We start from the raw sequence: 26,339 nt of genomic DNA, 5'->3' as shown, positions 1-26,339 counted from the left end.
GAATATATGGGGGTTATGTGCACCCACAATTTTTAATACTGGTATACAGTGCCATTGTCTGACTGGGAATTCAAAGAATATATTGGGGTTATGTGCACCCACAATTTTTAATACTGGTATATAGTGCCATTGTCTGACTGGGAATTCAAAGAATATATGGGGGTTACGTGCACCCACAATTTTTGCTACTGCTATACAGTTCCATTGTCTCACTGGGAATTCAAAGAATATATGGGGGTTATGTGCACCCACAATTTTTAATACTGGTATACAGTGCCATTGTCTGACTGGGAATTCAAAGAATATATGGGGGTTACGTGCACCCACAATTTTTAATACTGCTATACAGTTCCTTTGTCTCACTGGGAATTCAAAGAATATATGGGGGTTATGTGCACCCACAATTTTTAATACTGGTATACAGTGCCATTGTCTGACTGGGAATTCAAAGAATATATGGGGGTTATGTGCACCCACAATTTTTAATACTGGTATACAGTGCCATTGTCTGACTGGGAATTCAAAGAATATATGGGGGTTATGTGCACCCACAATTTTTAATACTGGTATACAGTGCCATTGTCTGACTGGGAATTCAAAGAATATATTGGGGTTATGTGCACCCACAATTTTTACTACTGGTATATAGTGCCATTGTCTGACTGGGAATTCAAAGAATATATGGGGGTTATGTGCACCCACAATTTTTAATACTGGTATACAGTGCCATTGTCTGACTGGGAATTCAAAGAATATATTGGGGTTATGTGCACCCACAATTTTTACTACTGGTATATAGTGCCATTGTCTGACTGGGAATTCAAAGAATATATGGGGGTTATGTGCACCCACAATTTTTAATACTGGTATACAGTGCCATTGTCTGACTGGGAATTCAAAGAATATATTGGGGTTATGTGCACCCACAATTTTTACTACTGGTATATAGTGCCATTGTCTGACTGGGAATTCAAAGAATATATGGGGGTTATGTGCACCCACAATTTTTAATACTGGTATACAGTGCCATTGTCTGACTGGGAATTCAAAGAATATATGGGGGTTACGTGCACCCACAATTTTTAATACTGCTATACAGTTCCTTTGTCTCACTGGGAATTCAAAGAATATATGGGGGTTATGTGCACCCACAATTTTTACTACTGGTATACAGTGCCATTGTCTGACTGGGAATTCAAAGAATATATTGGGGTTATGTGCACCCACAATTTTTACTACTGGTATATAGTGCCATTGTCTGACTGGGAATTCAAAGAATATATGGGGGTTATGTGCACCCACAATTTTTACTACTGGTATACAGTGCCATTGTCTGACTGGGAATTCAAAGAATATATGGGGGTTATGTGCACCCACAATTTTTAATACTGGTATACAGTGCCATTGTCTGACTGGGAATTCAAAGAATATATGGGGGTTATGTGCACCCACAATTTTTAATACTGGTATACAGTGCCATTGTCTGACTGGGAATTCAAAGAATATATTGGGGTTATGTGCACCCACAATTTTTACTACTGGTATATAGTGCCATTGTCTGACTGGGAATTCAAAGAATATATGGGGGTTATGTGCACCCACAATTTTTAATACTGGTATACAGTGCCATTGTCTGACTGGGAATTCAAAGAATATATTGGGGTTATGTGCACCCACAATTTTTACTACTGGTATATAGTGCCATTGTCTGACTGGGAATTCAAAGAATATATGGGGGTTATGTGCACCCACAATTTTTAATACTGGTATACAGTGCCATTGTCTGACTGGGAATTCAAAGAATATATTGGGGTTATGTGCACCCACAATTTTTACTACTGGTATATAGTGCCATTGTCTGACTGGGAATTCAAAGAATATATGGGGGTTATGTGCACCCACAATTTTTAATACTGGTATACAGTGCCATTGTCTGACTGGGAATTCAAAGAATATATGGGGGTTACGTGCACCCACAATTTTTAATACTGCTATACAGTTCCTTTGTCTCACTGGGAATTCAAAGAATATATGGGGGTTATGTGCACCCACAATTTTTACTACTGGTATACAGTGCCATTGTCTGACTGGGAATTCAAAGAATATATTGGGGTTATGTGCACCCACAATTTTTACTACTGGTATACAGTGCCATTGTCTGACTGGGAATTCAAAGAATATATGGGGGTTACGTGCACCCACAATTTTTAATACTGCTATACAGTTCCTTTGTCTCACTGGGAATTCAAAGAATATATGGGGGTTATGTGCACCCACAATTTTTACTACTGGTATACAGTGCCATTGTCTGACTGGGAATTCAAAGAATATATTGGGGTTATGTGCACCCACAATTTTTACTACTGGTATACAGTGCCATTGTCTGACTGGGAATTCAAAGAATATATGGGGGTTACGTGCACCCACAATTTTTAATACTGCTATACAGTTCCTTTGTCTCACTGGGAATTCAAAGAATATATGGGGGTTATGTGCACCCACAATTTTTAATACTGGTATACAGTGCCATTGTCTGACTGGGAATTCAAAGAATATATTGGGGTTATGTGCACCCACAATTTTTAATACTGCTATACAGTTCCTTTGTCTCACTGGGAATTCAAAGAATATATGGGGGTTATGTGCACCCACAATTTTTAATACTGGTATACAGTGCCATTGTCTGACTGGGAATTCAAAGAATATATGGGGGTTATGTGCACCCACAATTTTTAATACTGGTATACAGTGCCATTGTCTCACTGGGAATTCCACAAATAATTTGGGGATTCATTCACCCTACATCTCAGGCTCTTGCCATATTCACCCAGGTTGTCAGTGCTGCACCAGCTCGTTCCCAGACAGCTCGGCCCGAAAAACACGTTACCTATATAGAGGATTTGGACAATGAAGACAACATGTTCTAAATCTAATGTCTGCACCTTCTCCAGAATTAAAATAAAGGCAGCGTTTAACTTTCAAATAGCACTGCACAAAGGAAGAGCTTATCAGCTTGTCTCATGACATGCTACTGAAAAGTTTCATTTGTGTATCTTAATGTAAATATAGTTGTATAAGCTTTTTGGGTTTTAGGCACTGCCAAGTTATTTATTACCACCCGCTCCCTTATAATGATGATGACGCCAAAGTCACTGTGGGTGTTCAGAGCTCACAGCTTTGGGTGACATTTGTCTTGCTCTCTGTCGGTACCAGCTGTCTTTTTGGATACCGTAAAGTTATGTTGACTTTATTAACAGCTATAGAAGCTTTAGCCAGGTTGTGACGGTGTGTAACCCTAACAACACTAAGTGGGATACACATTAATAGTCAGTCTATGTACGCTAAACGTATCACTGAAGTAATTTTTTTTCCCTCTCCCCTAATATAAGAAAGGAACAGACATTAGACCTAGACCGGGGTTCGAGGCTTGAAAAAATCCAGTATTATTTGTTCTTCATGATGTGAAATATGTGTTGAAAAGCAACCCAAGATGAAGTCAGCCATGTGTGCCAGTGTGTTACTTGGCATGCCTTTGCTGGCCCCAACTGTAAGGGTCACTCTCCATTTCCTCCATTTTCCACTCCCCTTCACACCATTTGTGGTGAAGCAATGGGATGCACTGAAGTGCACCCTCTAGCCTCGTGTGGGATAGGGACATCAGATGCCACTCCAACCCCCTCGTCTTCCTCCGCCAGCCAACGGTGCGAAGATGAGAGGAGTGTGCTCTGAATGTTTTCTGCCTAGCAGAGGCTAGTTCTCACTTACGAAAATGGCCCCACTTTGACCTGTATATCAGGCACAATGGTGTAGGTTTCAAAGAAACATGGCACCAACAAGTTGGAAAACGTGGGCCATGCGTGGACCGTGTTTGAGTCTGGCAAGCTCCAGATCTGCTACCAGGTTCCAGCCATTATCACAGGCGCAAAAATGCCAGGCCCCAGGTGTAGCAGGGAAAAAAAAATGCCATCTCAGCCAGGATGGCATCCCTGACCTCGGAGGCACTGTGCTGTCTGTCCCCCAAGCTGATCAGTTTCAGCACGGCCTACTGACATCTCCCCATGCCAGTGTTACAGTGTTTTCCGCTAGTAGCTGGGGTGGAGGTTGCAGCTTCGTAGGGTTTCAGTCTACTCCTGCCATGAATTTTGGCCTGGGAGAGGAGATAGGCCACCCCAGTTTGCACCCGGGGAACAGACTCCACCACATTCACCCTGCCTGTCATTAAAGATAAGCACTGCAGCATCCTTGACCACAGGCGCTTGTCCATGTGTCGGTGGTCAAGTGGACCTTGCAGCAAAGCGCAGAGCTCTGGGCCCGACTGATGTTATGGGACACATGCAGGCGCAAGGCAGAGACAGCACACCAAGAGAAGTAGTAACGGCTAGGCCCAGCATAGGGAGGTGCCCCAGCTGCCATCTGCTGACGGAAGGCCTGGGTCTCCAGAAGCATAAACAAACACCAACATCTCCAGGGCCAGCAGTTTATCGATGAGGCTGTTACAGGCTTGGGCATGGGGGTGGGTTGTATTGTACTTCTGCCTGCAATGAAAAGCTTGGGAAATGTGGAGTGGCTGGGAAGAGGCGCATGATGGTGCAGGCCAAAAGGGCGCATGAGGGTGAACTCCCCAATGTGTCAGAGATAGGTGTGTAGGTGTCCTTGCATCATATACTTGCACCATATTTGGCTTTGGAAGTTAATTTTGTGCCAAAAAGTGGTTAAGACAGCGATCCCTCAGCTACTCCCGTTACACTGTCTATTGAAGTTACCATCTGTGGAAGTGGACCACCATTTCTAAGATCCCAAAGGAAGCAGGCAAGAGATGTGCAGTTCAGAAAAAAAGATGAGAAAATAAGTTTAGGCTGTAGAGCACAGAGGGATCGGAGAGGACAGAGCTGGTGTCGGCCAGGTATTCCCACAACATGCGCCTATACTTGTCCCTCCTGGTGACACTAGGCCCCTGAGTGGCAGTAATTTGTCCAGGGGGGCCATTAACGTGTTCCAGACCTAGGAATAAGTCTTCCAACAGGGTAGAGTTTTGCATGCCTTTGCTTCTACCCACTGTTTTTGCTGCTTAGCTTCCCTCCACATCTACTCTGCTTTCACCCCTAAACATCACCCCAGTTTATGCCTTTGCTTCTACCCAGGTTTTTTGTTGATTTAGCTTCCCTCTACATCTACACTGCTTTAGCCCCTAGACATCACCCCTGTCCATGTGGGGTCGGTGGCCTCTTCATCCACCAACTCCTCTTCCAATTGCGCACTGCCCCCTTACTGCAAACCGCACATGACCACAGCTTGCCTTGATGGCAACTGTGTCTCATGATCCCCACTTAGGTCCAGACAAGTCGGTGGCGGGTCCAAAACCCCAAAATTGGAAGGAAATGGCAGATGCTGCAGTATTTCTAACACCTGTTCCTGGTGCTCGGGCCTGGTCTGTGTTGTACCCTGCACCCTGCTTAACGCATCTGCCATATCCGAAGTTGTGCTGAGCGCATGCTAATGTTTCGTGTCCAGTGCAATGGATGGGATGGGATTTCACATAAGTCTGCCACCCATGGCCACTCATGGTTGAGCAACTGAGGGAGTTGACTTTGACGAACCCGAGGGTTTTGGAGTTGGAACTACATCAAAGGTCTGTGCTGCTCACACACTCTGCTCAACACATGATATGTTTAGTGCCAGCAGTGTGGAGACGTCGCACAACAGCCGTTGTTCCAGCAGGTACAGGCGTTGTAGGAGTGCATAGAGGCTAGCAGCGGCAACTATACACTTTAAAAACTATCCGCACAAGCGCCACACTTTCACCAGTAGCTCAGGAACATTGGGGTACCTTTTTCAAAAGATTAGCAGCAATGAGTTAAAAACGTGGCCCAGGCATGGAATATGTTGCAGGCTGCCAAGCTACAGAGCCAATCCCAGGTTACGGCCATTATCACACATGACAACATGCCTGGGCCCAGGTGCAGTGGCAAAAACCACATTGCCGTCTCATCGAGGATGGCATGACTCACTTTGTAGGCAGTGTGCTGTCTGGCCCCCAAGCTGATGAGCTTCAGCACGGCCCGCTGACGTCTCCCCACACCAGTGTTGCAGCGTTTCCAGCTCGTAGCTGGGGTCAATTTAACAGCGGAGGAGGGTGGTGTTTCAGCCCTCCTCCCAGGAATGTTGTGTGGGGAGACAAGTCAGGCCACCACATTTTGCGACCCGGTCCACGCCTCAACTACATTCAACCACTGTGCCCAAATTGAAAGGTAGCGTCCCTGTCCGCATGCACTTGTCCATTCGTAACTGGTCACATGGAACTTTAGGGCTAAGCGCTGAATTTAGGGACCGCCTCATGTTTGGGGGAAAGTGCTGGTGTGGACGGCACAGTGCGGTGGCGCAGTAGACACTCTGCCCAAAAAGGGCAGAGTGTCCCCCAGCCGGGATTCCAACATCTCCTGGGCCAGATTTCTTGAGATGAGGCCGTTGAAGCCTTGGGCATGTGGGTGGGTTGCGCTGTACTTTAGCATGAAATGAAAGGCTTGGGAGATGGGGAGTTGCTGGGAAGAGGCGCATGATGGCGCGGGCAAAAGGAGAAATGGCAGGAAAAGGTGAGGATAAGGGTGAACTCCCCAAAGTGTCAGAGGCAGATGTGGAGGTGTCCTGGCTCCTGGTCTGGACTGCAGCGCCAGCCCTGTCAACAGTGGAAGAGGCAGTGGCCGCCAGGCCAAACGACGATTATCCTGCGCTTGCTCTCACCCACTGAGCCCAGGGCTTGCCTTCCAAATGATGGCACCCGCAAGAGGTGGTGAGATTCCTCTCCGCAGATCTCCAAACCATCTTGGACTTGCAAATTGCACTAAATTTGTCATGTAACTGACATGTATATGATGAGTCTATCCATTGTCTGTTCATTTTGGTGAAAGTCAGCCTGTCAGCTGACAGACAGCTGTGCTTGTCAGTGATGATGTCACCGGCTGCTTGTACCCCCAGTTTTTGCTGCTTAGCTTGCCTCCACATCCACACTGCTTTTGCCCCTACACATCACCCCTATCCATGCCTGTGCCTCTAGCCATAAGTCTGCCACCCATGGAAACTCATGGTGCAGAAAGTGAGGGAGCTGACTCTGAGGAACCCTTGGGTTTTGTAGCTGGTACTCCATCAAAGGTCTCTGCTGCTCACACACCCTGCTGAACATACGGTATCTAGGGTTAGAGCGTGTGGTGACCTCGCACAACAGTAGGTGCTTCAGGCAGATGTAGGCCTTGCTGGAGTGTATTGCGGCTAGCTCCAGGTACTGTAGACTTGGGAAAGTGGGTGTCCAAGTGCCGCACTTTCACCCTTAGCTCAGCTAATTTGGGGTATGTTTTTAAAAATCATTGCACCACTACATTGAACATGTGGGCCAGGCATGGAACGTGTTGGAGGCTGGCAAGCTCCAGAGCCCTCCAACAAGCTAAAAAACCTGGCCCCAGGGGCAGCGGGGATAAACAAATTGCCATCTCATCCAGGATGGCATCCCTGACCTCAGAGGCAGTGTGCTGTCCGTCTCCCAAGCTGATGAGCTTCAGCCCAGCCTGCTGACGTCTCCCCACACCAGTGTTGCAGCGTTTTCAGCTCGTAGCTGGGGTAAATCTAACAGCGGAGGAGGAGGAGGGTGGTGTTTCAGCCCTCCTCCCAGGAATGTTTTGTGGGGAAACAAGTCAGGAAAATTCTTGAAACGGGAGAGTTTTGCATCTTTGCCCTTGCTGCCTATGGACATCCCTTTGCCTCTAGCCACCATTTTCCCTGCTTTGCTTGCCTCCACATCCACACTGCTTTTGCCCCTAGACATCACCCCAGTCCATGCCTTAGCTTGTACCCCCAGTTTTTCCTGCTTAGCTTGCCTCCACATCCACACTGCTTTTGCCCCTAGACATCACCCCAGTCCATGCCTTAGCTTGTACCCCCAGTTTTTCCTGCTTAGCTTGCCTCCACATCCACACTGCTTTTGCCCCTAGACATCACCCCAGTCCATGCCTTAGCTTGTACCCCCAGTTTTTCCTGCTTAGCTTGCCTCCACATCCACACTGCTTTTGCCCCTAGACATCACCCCAGTCCATGCCTTAGCTTGTATCCCCAGTTTTTCCTGCTTAGCTTGCCTCCACATCCACACTGCTTTTGCCCCTAGACATCACCCCAGTCCATGCCTTAGCTTGTACCCCCAGTTTTTCCTGCTTAGCTTGCCTCCACATCCACACTGCTTTTGCCCCTAGACATCATCCCTATCCATGCCTCTTCCCCTAGCCATAACTCTGCCACCCCTGGAAACTCATGGTGCAGAAACTTTGGTTGCTGACTTTGAGGAACCCTTGGGTTTTGTAGATGGAACTCCATCAAAGGTCTGTGCAGCTCACACACCCTGCTCAAGATATGGTATTGTAGGGTTTCAGCGTGTGTGAATGACGGACAACAGCCTGTGTTTGGACAGATGTAGGCCTTGCTAGAGTGTTTTTAGGCTAGCAGCGACTCCTGTGCACTTGCAAAAGTGGGCGCACAAGCGCCGCATTTTCAACAGTAGCTTCGGTACATTTGGGTATGTTTTTAAAAAACTTTGCACCACTAGGTTAGACGTGGGCCAAACATGGAACGTGTTGGAGGCTGGCAAGCTCCAGAGCCGCTACCAGGTTCCAGCCATTATCACAGGCGTAAAAATGCCAGGCCCCAGGTGTAGCAGGGAAAAAAAAATGCCATCTCAGCCAGGATGGCATCCCTGACCTCGGAGGCACTGTGCTGTCTGTCCCCCAAGCTGATGAGCTTCAGCACCGCCTGCTGACGTCTCCCCACACCAGTGTTTTAGCGTTTGCCGCTAGTAGCTGTGGTGGAGGTTGCAGCGTCGTAGGGTTTCAGTCTACTCCTGCCATGAATTTTGGCCTGGGAGAGGAGATAGGCCACCCCAGTTTGCACCCGGGGAACAGACTCCACCACATTCACCCTGCCTGTCATTAAAGATAAGCACTGCAGCATCCCTGACCACAGGCGCTTGTCCAAGTGTCGGTGGTCAAGTGGACCTTGCAGCAAAGCGCGGAACTAAGGGCCCACCTGATGTTGAGTGACACGTGCTGGTGCAAGGCGGGGACGCCACACCGGGAGAAGTTGAGACGGCTAGGGACGGCATAGTGAGGTGCCACAGTTGCCATCAGGTCCGGGAAGGCGGGAGTTTAAACAAGCCGGAACGCCAACCTCTCCTGGGCCAGCAGTTTAGCGATGTTGGCGTTCTAGGCTTGCGTGGGTGGGTGGTTAGCGGTGTATTTCTGCCGGCGCTCCAATGTCTGAGAGATGGTGGGTTGTTGTAAAGAAGCGCCTGATGGTGCCTTTGATGGTGCAGGAGAAGGAGATAAGACAGAAACAGGGGAGGATGAGGGAGAAGTCAACAAAGTGGCGGAGGCAGATGAAGTGATGTCCTGGCTCGTCCTCTGGAGTGCATCGCCAGCATTGTGAGCAGAGGCAGTGGCATGAACGGCGGGCGACGTTTGTCCTGCCGTTGCTGCCTGCCACTGATTCCATTGCTTGGATTCCAAATGACGGTGCATTGAAGTGGTGGACAGGTTGCTCTTCTCAGGGCCCCTACTCGATTTCGAGAGGCAAATTGTGTAGACGACACTATATCTGTCCTCGGCGCATTCCTTGAAAAAACTCTACACCTTCAAGAAACGTGCCCTCGATGGGGGAGTTTTTCTGGGCTGGGTACAAAAGGGAACATCTTCGGACATTCCGGGTCTGGCCTGGCTTCGGCAAAGCAGCTGACCTCTGCCTCTGGACATGTCTCTGCCTCTAGCTACCCTTTTTGGTGCTGCACCTGCCTCAACATCCACACTACTTTCCCAGCTTGACATCTGCCTTGTCCAGGTGGGGTCGGTGTCCTCGTCGTCCACCACCTCCTCTTCCAACTCCTGTCTCGCCTCCTCCTCCTGCACAATGCGCATGTCAACTGGCTGCCCTGACAGCAACTGCGTCTCATCGTCGTCGATGAGGGTGGGTTGCTGGTCATCCGCCACCAAATCGACCGGAGATGGAATGGAGGAGACTCTAGTGTTTGAGCATCTGGACACAGATACTCGTCTGTTAGGTCCGTGGAATCGCGAAATGGAGGGGCAGGTTGCGGTACAGTCAAAGGAAGGGAGAACAGCTCTGGGGAGCAGGGACAGTTGGGGTTATTGTTCTGAGAAGATTGGGAATTTTGGGTGGAAGGAGGACAAGACTGTTGGGTAAGAGGAGGTAGAGGCTGACTGGCTGGTGGACAATGTGCTTTAAGCGTTATCCGACAGCCATTGCAAGACCTGTTCCTGGTTCTCGGGCCTACTAATCTTTGTACCATTCAGCCTAGTTAATGTGGAACTTTTGTGCAAAGCGCAGAACTTAGGGCCCGCCTGATGTTAAGGGACACACGCTGGTACAAGGCTCAACTCACCCTAAGTGCCAAAAACACTGCTGGTGCAAGGCTCTACTCATGCCAAGGGCCTCAATCTCTGCTGGTAGCTCAGCTTAAGGTCATGTAACTTTGTTTGGAAGGGCTCATGTTAAGGGCTAGAAAAGTGAATTTTGGAAGGTCTTACCACATCACACACACACACACACACACACACACACACTCAAAATGACAGTTAAGGGTGAGGGCTTTTGGAATTCCCATTGCCTATTCCATTTGTGGTTGTCATGGGGAACGTGATTTAAAGGGGTGGTTGTTACTGTTTGTTGAGCTTAAATTGGGGTTTGTGTCCATCCATTTGGGGAGTAAAGAAGGTTTCCAGGTATTTTCCCACTTTGATAGAGGTTTTTTTGAATGTGGAAAGTGTGTAGTTGTTAGGCAGTGATGTTGGGGTAATAGAGGGTCTTTGGTGTGTTAGATGCCCCCAGGCATGCTTCCCCTGCTGTCCCAGTGTCATTCCAGAGGTGTTGGCATCATTTCCTGGGGTGTCATAGTGGACTTGGTGACCCTCCAGACACGGATTTGGGTTTCCCCCTTAACGAGTATCTGTTCCCCATAGACTATAATGGGGTTCGAAACCCGTTCGAACACACGAACATTGAGCGGCTGTTCGAATCGAATTTCGAACCTCGAACATTTTAGTGTTCGCTCATCTCTAATGGTAATGTATTGCCTGAAATCCCTGCTCTTGGTATGCTAAGCAGACTCATAGGTGGTCTTACCCAAAGACTGATAGCATGAGATTGTATACAGAGATAGCTGTAAATCGCTGATTAGAACGCCTGCAAAATTCTAAAGCCTAGTGAGCATGAATTAAGAAATAGCATATAGAAGGGACCTCCAGAATACAGAACTCTACCTTCCCTTGTGTGGTTTGTACAGCAGAATAGATAAGAACGATGTCCTCACAGGAGATGCTGGATGTGGCTTCTCTGCCAATGGCTATGCTGAATTGTGCTCATCTTATCATGTTCATGAGAACCTTCAACAACGCCATATCTTGAATATTCCGGATGCGAATGTCAGTTTGTAGTTTCAGATGTCTCAGGATCAGTATCATAATCCTTCCCCTTCAGGTAACATCACGCACTTCTCCTAATCCTCTCCTGGATATCTGCAACAACAATGGGTGTCCAAATACATGCTTGTCTATTTTTTGCCATTGCCCACAGTTCCTGTTTCATACCAGTTCTGCACCAAACCATGTATATATCTTTTTCCTGGAAAGATAAGGTCAGACAATACTACTGCCCTCTGCAAAGAGAACTTCTTGAATGTCAGAGGATGATACAACAGACCTCATTCATTGAAGCTGATCAGGTAGAATGAAACCTGAGCCTTACTGTAACGGTTTTGATGACTGAGACCCGATAAGCATTATGCCAAAGAGACTACAGAAGGTAAGTGGTTCTGTATTTCATGACTCAGCATGTACAAATTTCATTGAATCTTTTCACACAAAACTATATATCATTCTGCTCAACTTCTCTTGCTGGGAGATCAGACACCATTGCCAGCATGACAGGTTCCCCTTAAAAAATTCCAGATGTAAAATCTTATGTACCAGTTTGGTTGCACCTCAATTGTTGGTAAGACATAGCTGAAGAGGAGATCCTGATAGAAGTGACCATATGCTGCTGCACATGCCTTTATCTAGCTTCACCATTATCTATAACTCCTAGATTCCAGGTGCTGACCTTCTGTCTGCTTCATGCTTCACCATTCGGGCCCTTGAAGAGGGAGACATTACAATAGGAAGTCACAATGAAGGGGCTATTATACTGTGTGGGTACCACAAGGGGGACATGATACCATGTTGAGACCACTAAAGAGGTACTATATTGTGTGGGAACATAAAGGGACATAGATGGGGTTGGGTGGGGCCAAAGTAAAAGCAGACGTGACTGGAGTTTGGGCCTACAATGGCTAAATTTGCTGACTATCCTGATTTAAGTACTTTGAAGGTATGGCATTATCTGATGCAGCAACTTAACCGTTTTGTTGAGATAATGGAAAATGAAATATAAACTGACCAATATTTGTCATTTTGACATGAACATGACCACTCATAAGGCCCCCAGTAGAAATATTTTCAGAAACTGTGACTGTATAGGATGGCAGATTAATATGAGAGGAATAATCCATTTTTACTGCAGCAGCTGACGGGTAAAGATGAAGTGCTAAAGCAATTTGGCCAGATAATGTGACTGTCATAACTAAAGAAATGGACCAGTTAATTATGACTCTTTTTCTGCCACTTTACAATGAATTCTCTGCTGTTCTCAGACCCTTGAGCGCTGTATTACATAAGAGACGCTTTCTTAAAATGAAGAGATACTTGTACAACAGCTTGTGACCCCAATATAAGTCACTTCACTTACAATAATTGAGTCCTCCAATTCTGTGCATGTAATAAGTAGCACATAATCTGCCAGTTATTAAGGTAGCACTCCAGGAAATGTTTTTGGACATATAATACTAACTTATCAGTACTATACCAGGAATGTAATGCGTTCATTCCAGCTAAGTCGCATACATACTGTTAAAACCTTTCAATTTGGATAGCTGTAGGATGTAAATACCAATCTCTAGCTTGTTCTACTGGATAGACAGGAGGTCATTTACTCCTGTGTGTAGGACTTCTCTGTGAATCACAGCATTATATCATCTCCTATGAAACTCCCCTGGGCAGCTCTCACACACCATCTATCCCTACCAAGCTCTACCCTACTTGTTTTGCTGTATGCTTTCCCTGTATAGAGTGCTGCACATCATAATATAAACATAATGAATAATATAAAACATCCTTCACACTACCTTTCCCTGCTATTTATGAGTGCTGTGTGCAGAATCCTCTGTGTATCCTATGAGATGCTGCTTTTACACTGCTCTTCTCCACCTCCTGCTTTTAAGAGGTGATTAGGAGAATAATCAAGAGTCAGGGGAAACAGGCTAAAGTCTCATCATATAGGTTACACAGTGACTTTTAAATTAGGGTACAGATGTTTTATGTCACTTATTTATCGCTTACTACTCTTAGATAGGGCTTCGACAACCTATCCTTCCAGTATGCAAAATCACGGACATAATGGAAAATGTCATTTGCAGTGGGGGAACTGGGAATATAGTCTAGGTCATATGTATAATAGAACCGTGTGCGATCTGTTGTTTCACAAACCCATTCACCTCAAAAGATGAATTATGTCCATGGAAATGGACCCAATAGTCCCATCCATCAAAAAATAGGGCATGCTCTATTTTTTTCTAGGATCAAGGACAGCACACAGATGAAGAAGTCTAGGAAGGAACTCTAAACCCTCTCAATCAAGATGGATTCTGTTCAAATCCTACAGATTAGAATTGCACATCTCTAAATATATCCAGAAATATAATACATTTTCAAGTATAAATATAGATTCATTTAGTTTGTTTCAACGAAATAAGTCTCACCAATTATATGTCATTCAGCAGGCAATGGTGAAAATATAGATTTGTAATTCCAGCATATCCGATCCTTTGTTTTTAAGGAAGAAGGCAGCCCTTAGGTGTCTGTCAGCAGCTTTTGACTCCATTTAATTGAGAACACTTACACTATCAGGAGAGCCAGGTATATATATATATATATATATATATATATATATATATATATATACTGTATATATATATATGTGTAGGGAGAGGTCAAGAGGAATAGTGAGTGAGCACTATTTAATGTCTATGGCCACCTGTTGTCATGATGGGACAATGACCTTGTATAAAACAAAATATCACCAGTCTTGGTGCATTTCAAGGTCAGGTGAAAAAGTTTAGGTTGAGTTCAGACGGAGTATTTTGGATCGGAATTTGACGCGGAGGCCACTTCAGGTTCCGGTCCAAAATACTGGGCAGCTATGACTGGATGCCGATGCAGTGCATTGGCATCCAATCGCTGTACTACGATCCAGGTGAGGCCCAAATGAATGGGCCTAGTCGAGAGTGTCTTCAGGCAGATTTGCGAGGCACAATCCGCCTGAAGAATGAGCATGTCCATTCTTTTTTTGTTCCGTTTTTCCAGCTCCCAAAAAAAAAAAGAAACAACCAGCTCCCATTGAAATCTATTTGGTCAGGATTTTGAAGAGGATACAGCCTCAAAATCCTGACCAAAATACCCCGTGTGAACTTAGCCTTAGATTTTCTTTAGAACTCCTATCTCTGCCTCCCTGTATGTTAAAAATATCATGTGTATCCTTTGTAAGTTCAGCATGGAACAGAATGTTCTTTTTCAATTTCACCATAGATGGATTGTCATTATTTGTACAGCCTTTTCTCTATTCTGTGTGCTCTACCGCTCATGACACTCTTTTCAGCCTCAATTACATTTCCAAGCTATCCTGGTTTGCTAAGCATAGCCAAAATGACAGGCTCTGGAATAACATGTAAATTCAGACTTCAGGGGTTATAGATATCAAGGATGTCATTAGAGCGAATGGCTGAAATCATTAGTTCAAGGGGATCAAAGATTATCATAAATAAGGCAAAAGTAATCATGCATGTCTGAAGCTCTAACCTTCTAATATATACTGTAGTACAATCTGCTCCCCGAGCGCTGATCTCAGGGACTGTGGCTGTTGTAACAGACAGCCATTCATTATGTACATCTCAGCTGCGTCATGGCCAATTCATCTACATAGGCCTCTAACCCACCCCATGGATATAGGTGACATATTTGTACAACATTCAGTCCTCAACATAATTTATTATAACTATAAAAACATTTATGCAATAGATTAAAGGCTTTCTTCAGTTCGATGCCTGTGAACAGTTATTGAATTTACCATAGCGACAAGAATAAAATTTCATACATGGAAATGTAAGAATTCTTAGTGTACAATTACCAGGTTGTAACTGGAATATATTGTCATCCTAAACACAAATATATACATATTACTCAACACACTGAACGGCTGTTGTTCAGGCTATTTATTATAAGATATGAATAAATATATATATATATATATATATATATATATATATATATATATATATTTTAATCCTCAAAACCTAGATGATGATCTCTATGGTACACTAGTTTTTGGTTTCTTTTTTTTGTCATAATAAGGACTGGATAAGAAGCTGGAATTTTTCTGAAGATAGTTATACAGAGCTTGTTATATTGATCATTCAGTGACATGAGCATCGAGCTAATTCATTTATGTTTAGGTTTGTGGGAAAAAAGGCTTGGTAGAATCTGTAATGTATTACTGTATATACTCGAGTATAAGTCCACCCGAATATAAGCCGACCCCCCTAATTTTACCACAAAAAAGCGGGGAAAGCTTATTGACTTGAGTATAAGCCGAGGGGAGGGGGGGGGGGAATGCATGACATTCTGTTTGTGCTCATGTTAATCCTAGCCAGCTTCAGGCCAATATGGTAATATCCCAGATGTCATGTGGTCTGAGATGTTACCATATAGGCACAAAGCCTGTGGTAGTAGTAATAGCCTGTTACTGCTAGCACAGGCTTTGGGCCTGTATGGCAACAAACTGCTACTGCTACCATAAAGCTTTGGGCCAGACGTCTGGGGCATTATCATATAGGCCCAAAGCCATATGGTAGTAGTAGCAGCCTGTTGCCATACAGGTCCAAAGCCTGTGCTGGGGCATTATCATACAGGCCCAAAGCCTTATGGTAACAGTTGCAGCCTGTTGCCATACAGGCCCAAAGCCTGTGCTAGCAGTAACAGGCTATTACTACTACCACAGGCTTTGGGCCTATATGGTAATATCCCAGACCACGTGACATCTGGGATAATACCATAAAGGCCTGAAACCGGCTAGGATTAAAATTGGATCCCGGAGAGGTGAGTAAAACTGTTTATTATTTTCTCTCACCTCCCCTGGGGCTCCGATTATTATACTTGGGGGTCTGAAAAGACCCCCCAGTATAATAATAGTGGCAGTGGGATCGCTGCTGGGGCTCGGGCCTACTCACTGCCGGCCTCTGGGGCCTATAGTATAAGGTGATGCGGGGTCGGCAGTGAGCAGGCCTGGGGAGGTTGGTAAATAGGCTGATACCTGCTGGAGATACTTCAGCAGGTAGTACCCTATTATAAAACAAACAAACATTAAGTTCTCATACTTACCGACTTCGCGCTGCTGCTCCCGCTGCCGCAACTGCTCGTCTTCTGCTGCCACTGCTCATCTTCTCCCGTGGCTGCTCCTGCATCTCAGCGTAGGGGACGTGATGATGCCGCCTGTGCTGAGCCTGAGCTAACGTGACCACTTCACCCAGCATGTGAGGTAACCGGGGGAGGGGGCCGGGACTGGAGCAGAGACCCGCTGCAGCCGAGTCAATACAGTCGAGTCAATTACCATATTGACTCGAGTGGTAATTTAACTGGTCCGCAGTAAAAGACATCTGTGGGAGGCCACTGGAACAGCGCTGCTGCCGATAGGTGGTCGGTGAGGCAGTGCTGTCTCCAGGGCCGCCTTAAGATGTTTCCAATGCAGAGAAGATGCTCTGGAAACATCTTGGGGCAGTCCTGGAGGCAGCGCTGCCTCACCACTCACCTATCAGCAGCAGCACTGCTCCAGCGGCCTCCCACAGATGTCTTTCACTGCGGAACAGTCATGTGACATTTTTGACACATTTTTGACATTATTGACGCGAGTATAAGCCGAGGCGCACTTTTTCAGCACGAAAACTATGCTGAAAAACTTGGCTTATACTTGAGTATATACGGTAATTGAATTACCTGCTCATTCTTGTCTTTGGAGTCCTTTGGGTGGAGTTAAAGGGAATGTGTTAGGTAGATTTGGGACACTAAGCCACCCACAGGTCCTTATGGATCAGGAGTTTAGTGTCATAATTTAAGGTCATAATTGCCCATTTTGACCAATTAAAGTCCAACATATATGACCACCTTCAGGATAAGCCATCAATATCTGGTCTTAATCCTTATTGCAGATGCCATAATAGCTACACATAACCCTTACGATACAAAAAGCTCAGTGTCTATTCATATATGCTGAAGTGTAATGTCAAACATTTGACTTTTCAGTAGAGATGAGCGAACACTAAAATGTTCGAGGTTCGAAATTCGATTCGAACAGCCGCTCACTGTTCGAGTGTTCGAATGGGTTTCGAACCTCATTATAGTCTATGGGGAACATAAACTCGTTAAGGGGGAAACCCAAATTCGTGTCTGGAGGGTCACCAAGTCCACTATGACACCCCAGGAAATGATACCAACACCTCTGGAATGACACTGGGACAGCAGGGGAAGCATGTCTGGGGGCATAAAAGTCACTTTATTTCATGGAAATCCCTGTCAGTTTGCGATTTTCGCAAGCTAACTTTTCCCCATAGAAATGCATTGGCCAGTGCTGATTGGCCAGAGTACGGAACTCGACCAATCAGCGCTGGCTCTGCTGGAGGAGGCGGAGTCTAAGATCGCTCCACACCAGTCTCCATTCAGGTCCGACCTTAGACTCCGCCTCCTCCGGCAGAGCCAGCGCTGATTGGCCGAAGGCTGGCCAATGCATTCCTATGCGAATGCAGAGACTTAGCAGTGCTGAGTCAGTTTTGCTCAACTACACATCTGATGCACACTCGGCACTGCTACATCAGATGTAGCAATCTGATGTAGCAGAGCCGAGGGTGCACTAGAACCCCTGTGCAAACTCAGTTCACGCTAATAGAATGCATTGGCCAGCGCTGATTGGCCAATGCATTCTATTAGCCCGATGAAGTAGAGCTGAATGTGTGTGCTAAGCACACACATTCAGCACTGCTTCATCACGCCAATACAATGCATTAGCCAGTGCTGATTGGCCAGAGTATGGAATTCGGCCAATCAGCGCTGGCTCTGCTGGAGGAGGCGGAGTCTAAGGTCGGACCTGAATGGAGACTGGTGTGGAGCGATCTTAGACTCCGCCTCCTCCAGCAGAGCCAGCGCTGATTGGCCGAATTCCGTACTCTGGCCAATCAGCGCTGGCCAATGCATTCTATTAGCCCGATGAAGTAGAGCTGAATGTGTGTGCTAAGCACACACATTCAGCACTGCTTCATCACGCCAATACAATGCATTAGCCAGTGCTGATTGGCCAGAGTACGGAATTCGGCCAATCAGCGCTGGCTCTGCTGGAGGAGGCGGAGTCTAAGGTCGGACCTGAATGGAGACTGGTGTGGAGCGATCTTAGACTCCGCCTCCTCCAGCAGAGCCAGCGCTGATTGGCCGAATTCCGTACTCTGGCCAATCAGCGCTGGCCAATGCATTCTATTAGCCCGATGAAGTAGAGCTGAATGTGTGTGCTAAGCACACACATTCAGCACTGCTTCATCACGCCAATACAATGCATTAGCCAGTGCTGATTGGCCAGAGTACGGAATTCGGCCAATCAGCGCTGGCTCTGCTGGAGGAGGCGGAGTCTAAGGTCGGACCTGAATGGAGACTGGTGTGGAGCGATCTTAGACTCCGCCTCCTCCAGCAGAGCCAGCGCTGATTGGCCGAATTCCGTACTCTGGCCAATCAGCGCTGGCCAATGCATTCTATTAGCCCGATGAAGTAGAGCTGAATGTGTGTGCTTAGCACACACATTCAGCTCTACTTCATCGGGCTAATAGAATGCATTGGCCAATCAGTGCTGGCCAATGCATTCTATTAGCTTGATGAAGCAGAGTGTGCACAAGGGTTCAAGCGCACCCTCGGCTCTGATGTAGCAGAGCCGAGGGTGCACAAGGGTTCAAGTGCACCCTCGGCTCTCCTACATCAGAGCCGAGGGTGCGCTTGAACCCTTGTGCAGCCTCAGCTCTGCTACATCAGAGCCGAGGGTGCGCTTGAACCCTTGTGCACACTCTGCTTCATCAAGCTAATAGAATGCATTGGCCAGCACTGATTGGCCAGAGTACGGAATTCGGCCAATCAGCGCTGGCCAATGCATCCCTATGGGAAAAAGTTTATCTCACAAAAATCACAATTACACACCCGATAGAGCCCCAAAAAGTTATTTTTAATAACATTCCCCCCTAAATAAAGGTTATCCCTAGCTATCCCTGCCTGTACAGCTATCCCTGTCTCATAGTCACAAAGTTCACATTCTCATATGACCCGGATTTGAAATCCACTATTCGTCTAAAATGGAGGTCACCTGATTTCGGCAGCCAATGACTTTTTCCAATTTTTTTCAATGCCCCCAGTGTCGTAGTTCCTGTCCCACCTCCCCTGCGCTGTTATGGGTGCAAAAAAGGCGCCAGGGAAGGTGGGAGGGGAATCGAATTTTGGCGCACTTTACCACGCGGTGTTCGATTCGATTCGAACATGGCGAACACCCTGATATCCGATCGAACATGTGTTCGATAGAACACTGTTCGCTCATCTCTACTTTTCAGTCCTTACTCTCCGGTACATGGTTGGACTGGAACATCAGAGGATCCTCTGGTGGGCACAGGGTCATTACTGATTCTCCAGAAACAGAGGAAAATGTATTACAAAAATAAAACTTAACTCTTATTGCTATATTAAGACATAGGGGAGATTTATACAGACTGGCATACATTTCAGGCATCATATATACCAATTTTCTGGCTTTAAATGATAATAAATTTGGCTGAGGCCAATAGCACTACCCAAGCACGCATTCATAACACCTCCTTCTTAAAAAGAGGTGAGGACAGTGTAAAAATACTAGTTGCTACAAAATCTGTGACTTTTTTTGGCACAAAACAGGCATTAAAAATAAATGCGCCCCATCCACTTGTTCTGAACAGCTGCACAACTTACCGTCAGAATCATTTCTTCTGGAGGGACTGATGAACTTTAGTCTGATATTGATCAGTATCATTCACTTGAAAGTACTTTATTTCTTTATCACAGCAAGCAACACAATCTGCTTATCCAAGAGAAAATAAAAAATCTCAACTCTCTGACCTCATGAATCTTTCACAGTGTAACGCATTAACACCAATATTTTCTGCAAGACTTGACTTTCTGAATGTGTGTGAGTGAGGAGTGTAAGCATACACAGGGCAAGCGGTAACATCAATTTACAATGTAATCATTATTCTGTGAACTTATCAAAGATCATGACAAGATTGTGCTGTCACTGCCCTCAGGCCAAACGCAGATGCACGTGACAGTGGAGAGCTTCTAACTTTTTTTCCCTTCTTGGAAGCTTTTATTACCCTTATACTATACAAAAAAGGAGCCAATACTCAACTTCACTGTTGGCTAGCACAGACGTCTTAGTCAAGCCCAACAAAATTTTCTCCCGATAATTTCAGGGGAGAAAAACACAGACACCTGATGGACTCCATAACAATCTATAGGGTCTGTTCATGGCTGTAATTAGATGGAAGATTTTTTTTCTTCTGGTTGTGTGATGGACCAAAAGCAAGAACCTCCCAACACAGATTAATCTAGCATTATCCGACTTATTGTTATCAACACATTGTTTTTTTTAAATTAGGTTCTTCAAGCCAAAAACAGAACTGGATTGAAACACAGATACCATATGCGCTTTATAGGTTCTCATCCTTTATAAACCACACCTGGCTTTGTAATAAAAAAATGAACTAACAAACCAGAACATGTGTGAACACTTTCAGTAATTTTTTCCCCCTATCAGTATGTCTTTGGCGTGTGGGAGGAACCCATGCAAACACCGGGAGAACATACAAACTCCTTGCAGATGATACAAACTCCTTGCAGATGTTGTCCTTGGCAGGATTTGAACCCTGGACTCCAGCAATGACAAGGCTGCAGTGCTAACCACTGAGCCACCGTGCTGCCACACTCTTAGTATTTGGTATCTGTTCCTATTTGATGGACGTCATCATGGTTATAGTTGTAGCATAGTTAACCTGTTTGGTACTGACAAGGTCCATCACAGCAAAAAACAGATCTGTCCACCAATGGATGGCTGTGGTTGGTTAATATTTTAAGACTGCAATATTCACAAAAATAATGGTCAAATGAATACATTAACTACACAAAGTAGTTGACCTTTAGGTTATGTTAAAGTTCTGTCTATATCTATGTTGGAGTTAGTAGCCTCTTTTGCAGATCCTATAGTTTCTAATGGAAAAAATAGAAACCATTTTAATTCACCAGTCAGTGGAAGCATCTTAAAGACTCCAATATGAGTGAGCCATTGGGTTCTACTGTTAAGAAAATATTACAATGTATGGATGATGGGGGGGGGGGGGGAGGGTGACAATATTTTTAATCGCCAAAGCGGAACCCATCATACCACAGTCAGATGCAAACTATTAGTAAGCCCAATGAACCCTCTCTTCTTGCTCTCAATGATCCTGTGTTCACCAGCAATGCATCTGTCTGTACTGACTATGTAAAGTAGAACAACTTATTGGCTTCTGTGAGCCACTTAATTAAAAATGTATTTACTCACTTCTCAGGTTTTTGTCTTTCCTCTAAGGTGTTATTTACATCAAAGTCTTTTAAGTCTTAATTTTGAACCTGTTTGATGAGAAAAATTTTCAGGTGGATTGCCAGCAGCGAAGAAAAGAACAGATGGCAAATGTGTATCTGGATAAATATAATTTGCACTTCTTATTCCTCTGTTAGTAAAAGAATTAAGGAATGGCTAATACAAGTTTTCAATACAGAGCCCAGGATGTACTGGCATACAAATGCGTAAAGCAGTAAATAGAAACCATAACGTTTTATAGGTAGGTTACAAGTCATTTGGTAAATCTACATATACACATCATGTATCATAAAATTCTCAGTCTATAATTCATTTCTTTTTTTAATGTCTCAATTATTGACTGAAGAATACAGCAGAATTATTCTCTCCAATTCAATAAAAGAGACTTGAAATATGTCATATTTAACCCATTAACTGCCATGATCCCCAATTGGGGATTGGGTACTTTAACCTGCCTACGAATGCCATCTGTCATCGAAGATTAGAAACAGGACATTCACGTGCTCCAGCAGGATGTCGCCCATGATAGGAAACCTAAACAGATCATGTGCATGCATTGCCTTGCACACACGAGGTCATTTTCACAGTGCAGTTCCCATATTATAAAAAAAGTTTTGGCCAGTAAATGGGTTAAGCTTGGTATTGTTAGGGTTAATTCACACAGTGGAAATTGAAGAGGAAATTCCTCTTTCACTTTCGCCGACAGCTTTTTCATGCGGCTAACCGCGACGAGATGCCAATGCATTCCGTCACGGCATCTCGTTCCTGATCAAGCCCAGATGAATGGGTTTAATCAGGAGGGAGTCTCGAACCAAGGATGCTGGGGATGACTCAGCCATGGAATCTGCGTGAAAATAGGTCATGTCGCTTTTTTTTCCCCGCTAGCTGAAAAAAAATCACTAGTGGAAAAAAACTGCGAGTGACTCCCATTGAAATGAATGCGAGGCCTTTTTTTCAGGCAGATTTTGCATCAAAATCTGCCTGCAAAAAAACTCCATGTAAACATACCCTAGAAGAGCAGTATAAGCCTGATGTTTATCTGCCGCAACAGTTGTCATCTGGGGAGAGTCAGAAGGACCCATGCACATCAGAGGTCTATTGGCTGCTTAAAGTGTCTACTTTCCCTCTTGCAACAATGATAAGATCCTGGGTGCAACAGAATAAGATCCAGGGGGGCGTGGTCTAAACTGTCGATGTGAGTAGTTGCATCTTTGTGTCGCTCCTACCCTGCCTGCAGTTAAAAGGGACCATGTAAGCATTAAACCTTGCCCATGATCAGAAAACTGCCCTAGAAGGCTTCCAGAGATACCCCTGCCTCTGCTGAATTTCCTACCCAGCTAACTATAACTACAATGCTCGTCCTGGTACTATCAGTGATCCAGGCCTTCACACAGCATCAGTCACCTTGGACGGCTGCATCTACTATTGCTGTACCTTCACTGCCTGCTCTGGTGGCTTCTCCGGATACCCTGAGGCCCCTTATGTCTGCCTCTGTTCTAGGCTCCCCTTCAGCCTCAGCACAGGCCACACACCCTGATTCTGCTGCTGAGCCTCTGAGAGATCTGCAGCCAGTTCTGGTCCTAGGACTCCACATGGTCCCACTGCTGCCATCCTGAAGTGCTGATCATCCAGAACTCTCCCCTCCTGCATCTGAACCTCCTCCTCAAGGTGCACCCAGACACTCCTCACAGATAAGTGCACCTCTCCAGGATTCCCCTGCTCCACCTATACTTACTAATTCTGTCCTTGATTACTGTGAAGAGCCGCCATCCCTGGCTTCTGCTTCCTTTCTACCAGAGGCGCCTCTGCAGTCTTCCTTGATGTCGCCTTCACAGCCCTGGAGGGATGATGCAGACTTAGGGGAGATCCCCTCCATGTTCCCTTATGCTATACCCAAAGCTGAGAATCCTGCTCCACTACTGTCCCTCCAGCTGCAGGAACAGTATGCATTACCTTCTTCTCCCCTGCCACCACAATGGGTCCAGCTACTTGCTCACTTGCCAACTAGATGGGACTTTTAGTCAGAGATACATGCCACCCCACGTGATGTCATCTGTTGTTTACACAACTTTGCTTTGAAAGAACTGATCCTCTCTAAGGTCCAACGCCTCAAGGACTTTGATGGAGCGAAAAGCCAGCTTTACCAGGACCTATCCTCGATCACACTGTGGAACAGACAGCATCTCTGTCCAGTCATTCAACTCCTACATGACCACAAAATTCCCTACTTCTGGGTTTTCCCCTTCCCTTTGACAGCAAGATTTAATGGTCGCTCAGCCACACTATGCTCCTATGCAGACCTTTATCCTTTCTTTATCACATTGGACATTCCACTATTCCACTCCTGGAACTATCTAATATGGGAGTTTACCCATCCGTCCCTTCTCCAAATTTGGAGCACTCAGAAGCCTAATAGATGTCCTCCCCTGGATCCTCAGCCCAGAGGCCACAGGGGGACCCCCCAACTCCATGACTACCACTGAGTCTAACTCTGTTATTTTCTCTCTAGGTTCTTGACTTGCTTCTCTGATTCTATAACTTCCAGATGTTATATTATTGCTATGTTCTGCTATTCACAGTTGTTTATTGCGGTCCCATTACTATTACCTTTCACCGAGCTATTTACTTTAGCAGGTGGGGTAGGTTACCTCACTTCCTATTACATGCTTGTTCCACAGCACACATTCTAGGATTGACTGCTTTTTTTGGCAATGCCCTGATCCTCCGATTACTCACTGATAAGGATATTTAGGCCAAGCTCGTGGACCAATCATGCTACGGTAACCGTTTGCCGGTCTTCTACTCTGGTCCCGACCAGGCGCTGTCACTGGTGTCATAATGAGTCTCTGTTACATTTGCACGTACCACACTACGTACTCACTCGGTCTGCTCTAGCTCTATATTTTGGGAAGAACATAAGGCGGTCGTATGCGGTCACTTTATTGCCCTAATGATGCAGCTCCAGAAGAACAGAAAGGCTAGGGAAGATGCCCTGATTACTAAAATACGAACCCTCATGAAACGCTTAGCGGTGCGTCCCTCCCTGTCACTGCTGCTTCAACTAGTGAAGGCCGAAGCTGACCTACATGATCTAGCTATACATGCCACCCAACGGCTACTTCTCTAAAGTCGACAATGAGCATGGCAATATAATTCACACCTTATTAGCCAAGACACTGTGAGATCACCAGAGGAGTCCTCTCTGGTACCCTTCAGCATCATCCCAATGCCATTGCAACTGCATTCCAGACCTTCAATAATAAGTTCAATAAGTTCAGGCTCGGTCCAATTCATCCTCCGCTTCTCGGGAACTGCGTGATTACCTGGATATCTGTCATCTCCCCTTGTTACCTAAGTGCTTGACTCCCTTAATGCCCCCATCACAGATGAGGAGCTTACTGACATCCTGAAGGGTCTCCCTAATGGTAAAGCTCCTGGCTCAGACGGATTCACCTATCTATATTATAAAACTTTTCAGACAGATCTTTTACCTCACATGTAAAGTTTTTGTAACTCCTCCCTAGACGACACCCCTGTCCCTCAGTCGATGCTCCACTCTCACATTACTCTAGTTACTCCTATTACCGTCCTATAGCCCTTCTGAACTCAGAGCTTAAACTTTTTACGAAAGGCTTGGCAAATAGGCTTAACGCTTGGCTCCCTTTGCTTATCCACAAGGATCAGGTGGGTTTCGTCCCCTCATCAGGGAGGAGACAACACCAGAAGGGCTGTGGAAAAATTCGGATTCTCAGGGGCCTTCCTCTCAGCAGTTAGAATTCTCTACTCACTTCCCTTGGGGGTTGTTATACTCCCATACACCTCCTTCTCATCATTCCCTATTTGTAACGGGACCTTCCAACATGGCCCCGTTCCTCTTATTTTTGATCTCTGTATTGAGCCCGTAGCACCTAAAATACACTCTGACCTTCATATTACGGAAGTACCATTACAGGACCGGGATTTTAAAATCAACCTTTTCACTGATGAATTACTTTTAACCCTTCCAGTCTATTTGATCCACTTGGGATATGTATTGTATTCTCAGAGATCTCTGATCCCTCTTCCCATTTCCCTGTCTCTTTCTTGTTGTCTTCCCTATGTCCTTTGTATCTATTACCGTTATTCAACTGTTTTTGTCATTGTTCCTGGTTGGCAACTGTTATGCAATATTATATTGTACTATTGTGGATTTTCTCCTGTCATTTTGCAAAACTTTATAAAATTAATAAAAATTATAATTTAGAAATAAAAATGAATGTGATGCAGCTGGAATACATCAACTGAAACACTAAGTACAGCAGAATCTTCCTGGAATGGTTTAATACGGTACATGAACTAAAAGTAGTAGGTAGTGTTAATGGTTTTTCCCTGTGACAATAGTGTCAATTACTTGTAACCATAGGCTATTATTTCTAGAACCATTACACATAGCAAACATCTTGTAAATCACCTTTAGTCTGATA

The 26,339-nt window shown here is 45.4% G+C and overlaps 1 protein-coding gene across 1 annotated transcript in view; it reads left to right on the top strand.

Annotated features, from left to right (window-relative positions):
- The window catches only part of TPT1 (tumor protein, translationally-controlled 1), a 279,090-nt gene that overhangs the window by 238,386 nt on the left and 14,365 nt on the right, over positions 1-26,339 (top strand). The gene's annotated exons all lie outside the window — the stretch shown is intronic.

The sequence above is a fragment of the Leptodactylus fuscus genome, chromosome 2 (genome assembly GCF_031893055.1).
Source record: "Leptodactylus fuscus isolate aLepFus1 chromosome 2, aLepFus1.hap2, whole genome shotgun sequence".
Lineage (NCBI taxonomy): Eukaryota > Metazoa > Chordata > Amphibia > Anura > Leptodactylidae > Leptodactylus > Leptodactylus fuscus.
This window is presented reverse-complemented; position numbering and strand designations above follow the sequence as displayed.